This window comes from Perca fluviatilis, chromosome 17 (assembly GCF_010015445.1).
Source record: "Perca fluviatilis chromosome 17, GENO_Pfluv_1.0, whole genome shotgun sequence".
Lineage (NCBI taxonomy): Eukaryota > Metazoa > Chordata > Actinopteri > Perciformes > Percidae > Perca > Perca fluviatilis.
The window spans coordinates 32,843,108-32,855,192 of NC_053128.1; the positions used below are offsets into that span (position 1 = coordinate 32,843,108).

The window sequence follows — 12,085 nt, forward strand, 5'->3', positions numbered from 1 at the left end:
TTAACTGTGTTAAATCCAACTGCTAGCTAGCGATTGGTGTGCTGGTCTACCTGCTGCGGTGTGGTGTTAACTGGCCCCATGCAGCCGATGTTTGAGTTGACTCTAACGTCCGATTAGGGACATCAGAGGAAGCCGCCAGGCTATTCGGTCCGGTTGATTACTGGTTGGTTAGGGCACCTGTCGGTGCCGTAGCACGGTCTCAGTAACAGCTGAATATTCTATCTCATGATGAAAAGTAGAGACGATTGTAGATGAAAATGAAGAGAGATTTTATCTTAGTTTTTATTTTATGCCAAACATTTTAGTCTCGTCTTTTTTCGGTCAACAATAATGCATGTTAATTTAGTCTTAGTCAGCGTTTTTGGACATTGGCGCAGTCTCGTCATCGTCTCGTCTTAGTCATGGAAAAAAAGGTCGTTGACGAACATATTAAGTCTCGTCTCGTCTGACGAAATTAACACTACAGCCGAGCCCTCTCTGTTGCTGTGTGGAGCAGCCTGTGTCAGTCCCCTCTTTTACTCTTTTCCCCTCCCCCGACTCCTGAACATTACTCACTCACTCATCCGGGCATGCACTGCGGTCTCATGAGGAAACGCAGCTTTTTGATATAAAGTTTTTCTTGTTCCCGAATGCAAATATTTTTGTAAGTATTTGTTCGAAATAAGTATTCGTAAAAAACACGTTATTTGTGCCTTTCCGAATATATATATATATATATATATATATATATATATATATATCAATATTTTTTTCTGCTTTTTTTTCATAAATCACTTAAACAACTTGTAACCTAATCAAAACTACCAAACATTCAATCATTTTCAGGATTTTAACCCTTTAAATGCCAGTTTATGTATTTAAAGTTATTTCATTTTTATTACAAAAAACACAAAAAATTATTTTTTTCCATATAATGAATAATATCTAGATGGGGCTTTGGTGGTGATTAGAGGCTTGGATATGTCAAAGATAAGCAACAAAATTAATTTGATTGCATTAGTATTTTTTACATAGTTCCAGATACTCCCTTTGGACACCGGAGGCAAAATGTACATGTCCAAAAAACTGATATTAAATCATCATATATCAATATTATTTCTGCTTTTTTTTCATAAATCACTTAAACAACTTGTAAATTGCTCAAAACTACCAAAAATTTAATAATTTTCTGGATTTTAACCCTTTAAATGCCAGTTTTAAATCTTTGAAGTAACAATTATTTATGAAAAACCAACAAAACATTAATTATTTTCCATAAAATAAATCATGGGGAATGGGGCTTTGGTGGGGATTAAGGGCTTGGATATAATGTCAAAGATAAGCAACAAAACTTATTTGATTGCATTAGTATTTTTTATGTAATTCCAGATACTCCCCTTTGGACACCTTCGAGGCAAAAATGGCCCCATTGACTTCCATTATAACCACATGTTTTGATCTCACTGCCTTTACAGTATAAAACCATGCATTCTGTAATGTCAGCATTTCATTTGGAAGAAAACTAGTCATATTTGACATTTTTACAGTATTTCACCAGATTCAACCATTTTGCCCTTGTAGGCCGATGCATGAAATTATAGTTATATTATGGAGCTGTGTGTGTGTGTTTGTGTGTTTGTGTGTGTGTGTGTGTGTGTGTGTGTGTGTGTGTATGTGTGTGTATGTGTATGTGTATGTGTGTGTGTGAGAGTTTGCGTAAACCTGTAAGCAAGCAATGATCATTTTAGGGCTGAAAAAAGGCATCTTTTGAAGGATGCATTTCATGTGTCTTTGAAGACGTGCTTGAATAAAAACATTGTCTCCTGCATGTGCTGTAAACTGGCACTTATCATTTCAAATGGTTTGTGGGACATGGTGGCCCTGAAGACTGGTCTGCCACTATGGACATCCCACAGGCTCCGGGTGGATTCCCCTTTGGACCGGTACACACCAGCCAAGTGTGAAGTCCCATGTATGTTAAAATCTCTTGAGCATCCACATCACTCCATCCTGAGATTTAACACCTCCCGTGTAGGTTTGTCATTTCCTGAATCAGCTGGATCAAGTCAAGAGTGAAGAAAAGGTGGAAAGAGGATGCCACATCATGGATTCTTGATATGGCATATCTCGTGGGCTCTGACATCATGCCGGTCGGTGCTTGAATGTTGCGCAGCGTCTCAGTATTAGATGGAGACCAGACTTGCCAATTCTTCACTGTCCATTCAATGTTAGGATGGACAGGATCTTCAGTGTCCTCTCCACTTTCAGAGGAAGGGTTAGAGGCACTCACAGAGTTGGAGGACACCAGTGACCATTTTGTCAGACTCCAGAAACTTGTGTCATCTTCAGATGAGTCCTGCAGTTGGCTGGAAGATAAAGGCTCCTTCTCTTTGCTCCAGGTCTTTCTCCTTCTCTAGAGCCAGGTGCATGAACACACTAATAGTTGTTTTGTTTTACAACAAATGCAGGAGACAATGTTTTTAGTCAAGCACCGTCTTCAAAGACACATGAAATGCATCCTTCAAAGAAGCCCTTTTTTCACCACACGGATTTACACACACACACACACACACACACACACACACACACACACACACACACACACACACACACACACACATACAAAAACACACACACACACACACCCACACACACACACACACACACACACACACACACACACACACACACACACGGCTCCATAATATAACTGGCTAAAGTAAGGTGCTTTTTCACCACTAAAATTATCATTGTTTGTTTACAGATTTACACAAACTCTCTCTCACACACAGACATGCATACATACATGCATGCACACACACACACAACCCACACACCCACAAATATACATATACACACACACAAATATACATATACACACACAAATATACACACACAAATATACACACACACACACACACACACACACACACACACACACACACACACACACACACACACACACACACACACACACACACACACACACACACACACACACACACACACAGCTCCATAATATAACTATAATTTCATGCATCGGCCTACAAGGGCAAAATGGTTGAATCTGGTGAAATACTGTAAAAATGTCAAATATGACTAGTTTTCTTCCAAATGAAATGCTGACATTACAGAATGCATGGTTTTATACTGTAAAGGCAGTGAGATCAAAACATGTGGTTATAATGGAAGTCAATGGGGCCATTTTGCCTCGAAGGTGTCCAGAGGGAGTTATCTGGAATTACATAAAAAATACTAATGCAATCAAATAAGTTTTGTTGCTTATCTTTGACATATCCAAGCCTCTAATCACCACCAAAGCCACATCTACATATTATTCATTATATGGGAAAAAAAATCATTTTTTGTGTTTTTTTTAATAAAAATGACATACTTCAAATACATAAACTGGCATTTAAAGGGTTAAAATCCTGAAAATGATTGAATGTTTGGTGGTTTTGATTAGGTAAGAAGTTGTTTAAGTGATTCATGAAAAAAAAGCAGAAAAAAATATTGATATATGATGATTTAATAACAGTTTTTGTGTGCGTGGACATTTTTGCCTCGAAGGTGTCCAGAGGGTACAAAATGAATCATTTAAGTATAAAAGACATGTAAGAGTAAAAAACACTGGATTTAAAAAATTTGACTGAAAAGAAGGATTCCTACAAAATTTCATGCCATAAGAAGTAACACAGCAAAAATGATCACGAAATGAAAAAAAAAACTTGAGAAAAATGTACAAAAATGACCGAAGAGGGCATGAGGGTTAAATAGTAAAATGTAGGCAAAGCGATGTGTTTTTTGAAGCCAAGCGTAGCCGTGTGGATGTGGTGTGTTTACGGAGGTCTCTGGAGGAGAGGAGAGACTGACCTGCGTCCGGAGAGAAGCCCGGCGAGGCCTAGGGCTGTAGCGATACACTAATCTCACGATACGATACACGATATTCAGCTCACGATACGATATATATCCCGATATTCAGCCAACGATACGATTCGATATATCTTGATACACTTACATCATTTTCTGAAAGATTTAAACGGGACCGAGTGATTTTGGTGACATCTTGTGAGTGTTCCATTTACTTGGATTTAATTAATTGAACTGAAAACATCAATTACACAATATATGTCTCTGACTTGACAGAGAGTCTACAGCAGGGATCATCAACTACATTTTTTTCAGAATTTTTCTAAGCACTCTGGCGGCCGGACTTTCAAATAAAGAAAATAAAATGAATTTATACCTAATACGCCTATTCTTGTTTGAAATTTTCACTTTCTTACTTAATTAATGCTACTTTTTTTTTTAACATGTATTAGTGTGAGCAAACTCCTAAAAAGCATGGAAACTCCATAATGATAACTGGCTCTTTAACTAGAAAAAGATCTCAGACTAGGAGGCAGTTCACTGAGGAGTGATGGTTAAAGTCTGTGATTATGGAAACATTGTTGTAGTATGCAGCGTCCTGATTGGTGGAAAATGCTTGCAGAAAGAAAGGCTGTTGTCAGGTAAACATGTCACTGTCAAAGAGGCTGAAGCAAAAAGTTGACGTGGAAAAGCCAAAAGCCCAGCTTTAATGATGAATGGACTGATAAGCAGGCTATGCACTCGTCATGTATGCCTCATTTGCAATGAAACGATGTTGCAAAATAATACAACCATCATAATCATCATCATCACTCGAACATAACGATCGCGTCATTCACGTGCATATTAAGTAGCTCCAGATTGTCCGCTCTAGCGGAGAGTTTGGTTTGTTCAGCCAGCAGTGAGGTTTACAAGAATTTGTCAAAATTTCCAGATTCCCGGCAACCTAAGATAAACAGTTAGACTACAAACCGACAGCTTTTGTTTTAGCTTGTTTGTAAAAATTCGCTATTTGCAGAGTAGAGCTGTGTTTGGGTTAAACAGCGCGATGGACTGAGCAGATTGAAATATCGCTTTCTACATGTTTATGCCGGTCTACACAGGTGAGTGCATTGATAAGTATTGACTTTCTACTCACGAAGGTTTAATTGTAGCCTATTTACAGAAAAGAGACCAGCGTGAGTTCATCTGCCCCAGCGGCCGTTGGTAACTCTGTATCGTTCCCAGTCAGGTGCTGCGTGTTTTAACCTTTAACTAACACACACACACCACACACAACACACACACAACACACAACACACACACAACACACACACAACACACACACAACACACACACCACACACACACACACAACACACACACAACACACACAACACACACACACACACACACACACACACACACACACACACACACACACACACACACACACACACACACACACACACACACACACACACACACACACACACACACACACACACACACACACACACACACACACACACACACACACACACACACACACACACACACACACACACACCTCCGCTCAGCTGTGTGTGTGTTTTAACGCACACACATCTCGGCTCAGCCGTGTGTGGGGAGCTCGGGCATCGCTGTAGGCTACAGAATCCCGGCATGTGAATAGAGATGTAAATACAGGGGGCTGGGTTTTTGCTCTAAATGCTTGAAATGATAAATAACAGAACGCATTTTTTCCTCTTTACATTTTGTGAATTCATGATTATTCTGCAGGCCAGACTAAACGCTTTGGCAGCGGGCCGCCAGTTGACATTGGCTGCTCTACAGCGACACTAGCGGCTGGCTGACCAAATCGCTCTTCCTGCAACGTGAACGTGGGTAAACACGGGGGATTTGAACTTATATATTGACTTATATATCGATACTCGCGGCATAAAAATCAATACTTTCTTGGGGGGAAAAATATCGATTTATATCGCAGAATCGATAAAATTGCTCAGCCTTAGCGAGGCCCTCTGAGGGGAGAAGGCCTCCGGGCTGTAGGACAGCAGCGGGTGGAGCTGGGTCATGTGAGGGTGCTGCACCACCGGCACATTGTTAGACTGCAAACACACACACACACAATGAGTTTTTATTCTCAAACTTTTCATTTAGTAATTGTGATATTACAAAGTAATTTTAGTTTTTCAGTAAATAAAAAAAAGACACATATACAGACACACACACACACACACCATCTGTCCACCAGGTGTCAGGGTTTCCCCTCTTGTAGTTTTAACAACAGTTTGAATGAGCAGCTGTAAACAAGTGTTTGGTGTTTTTTGTCCCCAAAGTCGCCATCCAGGTAGTGCGGAAATGGGTATGTTTAGGGTTAGGGTTAGTGTCAGCTGCCTGGAAGGCGACTTTGTAGGCCAAAAACACAAGTGATTGGGCACTTTAATGGAATTTAAATGCATACATAGTTGGGTGCAGGGCTACAACTAACAGACTATATTCTTGTTGAAAACTTTATTGTAGCATTTTTAAACCATTCATGTTGGGTTTTAGACATTGTTTTTTGAAAGAATTTCCCTTTTGTTATACTTTTTGTAATTTTTTTTGATGACATTTTGTGTCCATTACATGTGTCTCTGACAGACGTGTGTCCGTTACGTGTAACTCTGTCTCTGTAGGTCAAACCCTCCCAGCACAGCTGTGAACCTGCAGACACACCTGTCCAACCGTATATGGACTTCCCTCTACAGGTAAAATAACAGATCTCAAATGAGCACATTGAGAGCTTCTGGGGCTCCCCAAATATTTTTCTCAAACTAAAACATCAATACAAGCAAAAAAAAACGTCTAATTAATTTACAAAAACGTTTAGAAAAGCAAAAAAAGGGTAAAAAAAGTTGATAAAAGCAAAAAAAATAACAAAAAGCAAGAAAAATGTGTAAACACGTGAAACACGTTGAAAACACTGACAAAAACCATTGCGAACATAATATGTCACAACAATAAGCTCTCAGCAGCAAACATAGAGACTAAATAAGTCGAAGAGTTAAAACACAATTTAACCCTTAAATGACTTCTGTCTATTTCAGTTTACACAACTCAGCAGAGACTCCAGTATAACCAACAAGCGCAAGTCCAGCATAGAGCGGCTGAGTGAATGTGGTCTGGACTCTGTGGAGGAGAGTCATGGTTTCAGAGACGCTGTAGAAGGACAGAATACCTGCACTGTGATCCAGGTACACTCCTACTCTGGAGGACTCAGGACCTGACACGGGAGTATGGACATCGTTGGACCAAAATGTATAACTGTTTTTACAATATAACGCCCAAGATTTGTCATTTTGTCCAAATCTAAATTCATCCGACCCCCCTGCTCTGCTGATATTCTTGTATGCGACTGCTACATCAACTCCTCCTCTCCTCCTCCTAATTTTGCACCTAAACCATAACCATTGCCTAATTGAAATCATGGCGGAAAGAAGGAAACAGCGCTCAGGACGTTTATCAGCCTTGTATAAAAAAAAAGGCCATAGCGCTTTGATCTGCTGCCAATCACTCGCGTTCAGACAGGAGAAGGGACAGAATGTAGCAGCTGTAAACGGACTTTTTTCGGACTACTTCCTTCCCAGTTTTCGGACTTGTTGAAGTAATGTGTGTACTAGATGGTAGTTAAGTTAAACCTATTCTGTAGCTTGCTAAACTGTCGTGGGTTTTACTGCCTCGTTATCTGTGTAGACGTTAAAACTAAGTTTATTCATATTTCAATAAGTGTTCTGCTACGATGTGGATAAGTTTAGGCCGTGTTACGATGGTACATTTATTTGGAGAGAGAGCGAGAGAGATATCACCTTGATAATATTGCTGATGCTGTGTTTCTTATTGAATAGCTGATAGATGCGCAGATTGTTTAATATTACTTGTGCAGCCACGTGTTGATATTCAGGTTGTTTTAGGGCATTTTGCAAGCAACATGCAATCACCAGCAAACGGACTAGCCTGTGGAGCCACGTGCTTAGCTATTAAAGGTGTATTACACTGTTTGCTCCGTTATGGATGTGTGTGCTGTAATAGATGTGGCTTATTCTCAGTTTGTGTTACTGAGAAATATGTTATATTTATGTTAATTATTACAGAGAAATGAATGTAATTCTTAGTATTGTTTCTTGTTATATGCTGGTGCTGATTAATGTGCATTATTATTTGCTTATATTTCAGAACCACATCCAACTTCACATGTAATGTCAAATACAACTTCAGTTAACTTTGTGTTGGAGTTGTAAATAAATCTTCCTGGATCTCAGAGTCAGACATCTCTGTTTCAAGTTCTTACCGGACCCCCTACAGCGGGCCAGTGTTTCAGTAGCCTGTTTTCAATAGTTTTTACAAGCCCATTGCCTATATTTTTGTGATATAATAAACACTGGTACACTTGTTTAAACTATTTCAGCTTGTGTAGGCCTATCAGTGCTTTCTGAACATATTGAACACACTTTTAAAAAATACCGCGATAATACCGAAAACAGTGATAATTTTAATTTAATAATAAAATTTAATTTTAACAAGAATATAACGTCTAACAAAGAGCTCCACATACCTGCAGAAGACAATATCACATGAATGGCTTCTGGTCTACTGTCTCCTACTGTCCGCTCCTCTGCTCCTAAACATGAAATAACAGAGTTTACACTCTCAACATGGACTGGAGAGCCTCCTCCGTTATTTACATTACACAGGAACAGCAAGAAAACGGCGCGAAAAGGAAAAGAGGTCAACAAAGCAGCGTTACGATTTATATTTAACCGTAAAAAAGGCACAACACAGCTAGTTAATATCGGATTAACTTTGAGACAATATATATTGAAGGGTCACAACACAACTTTCAAAGAAAACAACAAAATAGGGCAGCAGCATTTTAAACGCGACCTACCTCAGCATCACAAGACGGTATTGTGAGGACACCGAAGCTACGGCAACTCAGGAGGAACAATCTTCTTCTTCTTCTTCTTCTTCTTCTTCTTCTTCTTCTTCTTCTTCTTCTTCTTCTTCTTCTTCTTCTTCCGTTGATTGTTTAACGGCGGATGCGGACTAACTTAGCGCACTACCGCCACCCTCCAGATAAATTGTGCATGATCATCACTATGGCTTACATCCTTGAGAATAGCCTGCAAGCTAAAAAAAAAACAAAAACAAAAAAACACTATATTCTGTCAACGAGTCCAGTGTTCTTTAAAAATTCAAGCATATACTTTATTACTCTATGATCGGAGCCTTAGACAAAAGATCTCTAAGGATAAAACCCCACTGCCCTCTATTTTCCTACATATCATAAAGACATGTTCCACTGTTTCTGGCACATTACAAATCTCGCAATTTCCTGAATATGTTTAGGAGGGACAATAGAGGCGGAGTGCGGCAACATCTCCGCAGGAAACAATAGCAATATGATAAAAAAATGAAACTCAATGAGATAACATTCACAAATACCCAACAAATCATTGAATGATGATTAAAATAAAATAAAATTGAAAGTTAGAATTGATAAAGTGCATTTTTAACTCTGATACACAACCATACTTCAAACAAACACACACGTCCAAAAACACAACACCAAATTACAACATCTCAGATACATACAATAAAAACAAATTAATGATTACTCACACAGCTGTGTTGTGCCGTTTTTACAGTTAAATATAAGTTGTAACGCTGCTTTGTTGACCTCTTTTCCTTTTCGCGCCGTTTTCTTGCTGTTCCTGTGTAATGTAAATAACGGAGGAGGCTCTCCAGTCCATGTTGAGAGTGTAAACTCTGTTATTTCATGTTTAGGAGCAGAGGAGCGGACAGTAGGAGACAGTAGACCAGAAGCCATTCATGTGATATTGTCTTCTGCAGGTATGTGGCTCTCTTTGTTAGACGTTATATTCTTGTTGTTATCTGTGCAGTCACCCGAACCCACGGACTGTTTAACTTGTTTAACATAATTCAAGTAAGGTTTTCCCAGTCTATTCTATTTTTTATTATTATTATTATTATATATTTTTTTAATTAAACATACAGAACATTACAGACAAATACAATACAAAATACATACAACAAATGACATACTACATTACATCAGATATACAGCATACAGGGGTACAGCCACAGTCACAATAGGCCTAAGTGGACAAGCTGGTAGGCAGAGAAATAAATAAATATATAATAATAAAACCTTATTAATAAACCTTTGAAGTCACACACAACTCATATAGATCCAGAGTTCTTCCGGCCTTAGTGTTTGAGTACTTAATTGAATCAATGTAATTTCTAAACTCAGTCATAAAACCAGAAAAGAATGGTTTAGAACCATTGAATTTGTTTCTATGGATGTGGTATTTAGCATATAGAAATAAAAGATTTATAATAAAGTGTTTACCTTCATATTCAGCTTCAAAGTCAAACATACCAAAGAAAACATCTGGGCTTAATACTGAGTGAATGAATTTTAGGAACTCGGACCAGAATTTAACTGTATGGGGACAGTTCCAAAAAAGATGTGACACGTTTTCCTCAGTGCTATTACAAAACGAGCATTTAGAATCAATATCCTGTTTGTATCTTTTAAGGAAGAATTTTGCTGGGTAAAACCTGTGTATTAGTTTAAACAAAACATCTCTCACTTTATTAGTAACAAGGTATTTGAAAGGTAAGGACCACACTTTCTTCCAAGGAATATTCTCTACAATACCATTCCAGTCTGGAATAACATAGGGAATAGTAACAATGTCAGACTGGAATAAAGCTCTCATTTTCCTATTAATGCTGCGATTTTTTGTTGAGAAGCACAAACCAGCCACAGAAGTATCAGTTAATTTGATTAGATGAGATTAGATTAGTGGTTGTGGGGGAGTATTACCCTTTAACAATATTATAATCCCAGTGGGAATTGCATCAAAAATAATAGCATAATCCTTGACTGTTACTGGAATTTGATAGCCTAGGTAAACCCTGACAAACTTTCGGCAAATTTGAGATTTGCTCTGCAAGTCAGTCTGGAGAAGAGCCCATTGAAACCCATTTCCAATGTCCCCAAAATCGAGGCACCAATCACAACCGGTGAGGCGGGCTTTACACCAATCACAACCGTTGAGGCGGGCTTTACGCGACGGTGATATTGCAGCGACGGCGAGCAGCTTTTTGTTTACATTCATCATAACGGCTACCGAAGTGCAGCGTCACCCGGATCGTTGGTCTGATTGGTTGAAGGACTATCCAATGCGCCCAGAGGCATTTGAGTGGTGTCCATTGGTGAAGCCCCTTTGGAAATGAACTGTCAATTAACCTTTCCCAGACCCTTCTCAATTACAACTGAGAAGGGTCTGGTGTCAACCAGGCTAGGAATTTGATATTTTCTTAGGAAATCTGAGTATTCGTATAGTTTACCATTCGGATAAAAAAATTGTCTAACAAGTGTAATGTTATTGTTAAACCAGTTTTTAAAGTTTCTATCTATCCAGTTTATTTTGAAAGTGTTATTTAATGTGGTGAAGTCTAAAAGTTCAGACTCCCCCCTCCACCCCCCATTGATTAGAGTTCATTATAACATATTTTTTAATATAGTGTATTCTGTTTTTCCATATAAAGTTAAACAACATTGAATAAAATTGTTTGGATACACTACTATCTACTACAGCTAAAGAGAGAGCACCATAAGTAAGTCTGGATATGCCATCAGCTTTTGAGAGTAAGATTCTACTTCTTAAAGATATTCCCAGTCTATTCTAATTGCTGCTGTTGGCTAGTAATTTGCACATTAAGAGTGGAATGAGATACTATACTGTAATGTAATTTTTAAATACGTATGGTAGAAAATGAGATCACTCTTCTGTCTTGTATTGCTGAGGAGCAGAGGTGAGGATAGTAGGAAACAGTAGACCTGGGGCCAGTTTCAGGAAGGAGGTTTAACAGATTCTGAGTCTAACCCTGATGTCCTTGAGTTTTCACTTCCAGAACAACTGATTAGAGTTGGTTCAATCAACTTGGAGTAGGTTCACTCATAATTAAGCACGTGCACCACCACTATAAAAAGGCAGCATGAATGGAGCCATGATACTACGATTCACCATGGCAACAACCACAAACAAACTGGTCGGCGGAAATCATGCGCACATACAGTGAGTTTGAACATGTATTTCGTTAAAAAAGCAACACAGCGGCTGCTGTAAAAGAGAGAGAATTTGCGTGGGAGAAAAATTGCTGCAAGAGTAAATGTGTAA

General features: G+C 38.7%; 1 protein-coding gene across 2 annotated transcripts in view; it reads right to left on the reverse strand.

Annotated features, from left to right (window-relative positions):
* LOC120545725 (RNA-binding protein 33-like) overlaps window positions 1-8,818 on the reverse strand; it is a 61,231-nt gene extending 52,413 nt beyond the window's left edge. Inside the window, exons 1-3 of one of the 2 annotated variants that reach the window (XR_005636729.1) lie at window positions 8,758-8,818; window positions 8,425-8,490; window positions 6,077-7,001 (exon numbers count right to left, since the gene is read on the reverse strand). The gene's annotated coding sequence lies outside the window, so the exon portion shown is untranslated. Of the gene's footprint in view, window positions 1-6,076; window positions 7,002-8,424; window positions 8,491-8,757 lie in introns of those variants that run through there. The other variant, XM_039780282.1, reaches the window with a different exon arrangement.
* Between the last annotated feature and the right edge of the window lie 3,267 nt (window positions 8,819-12,085).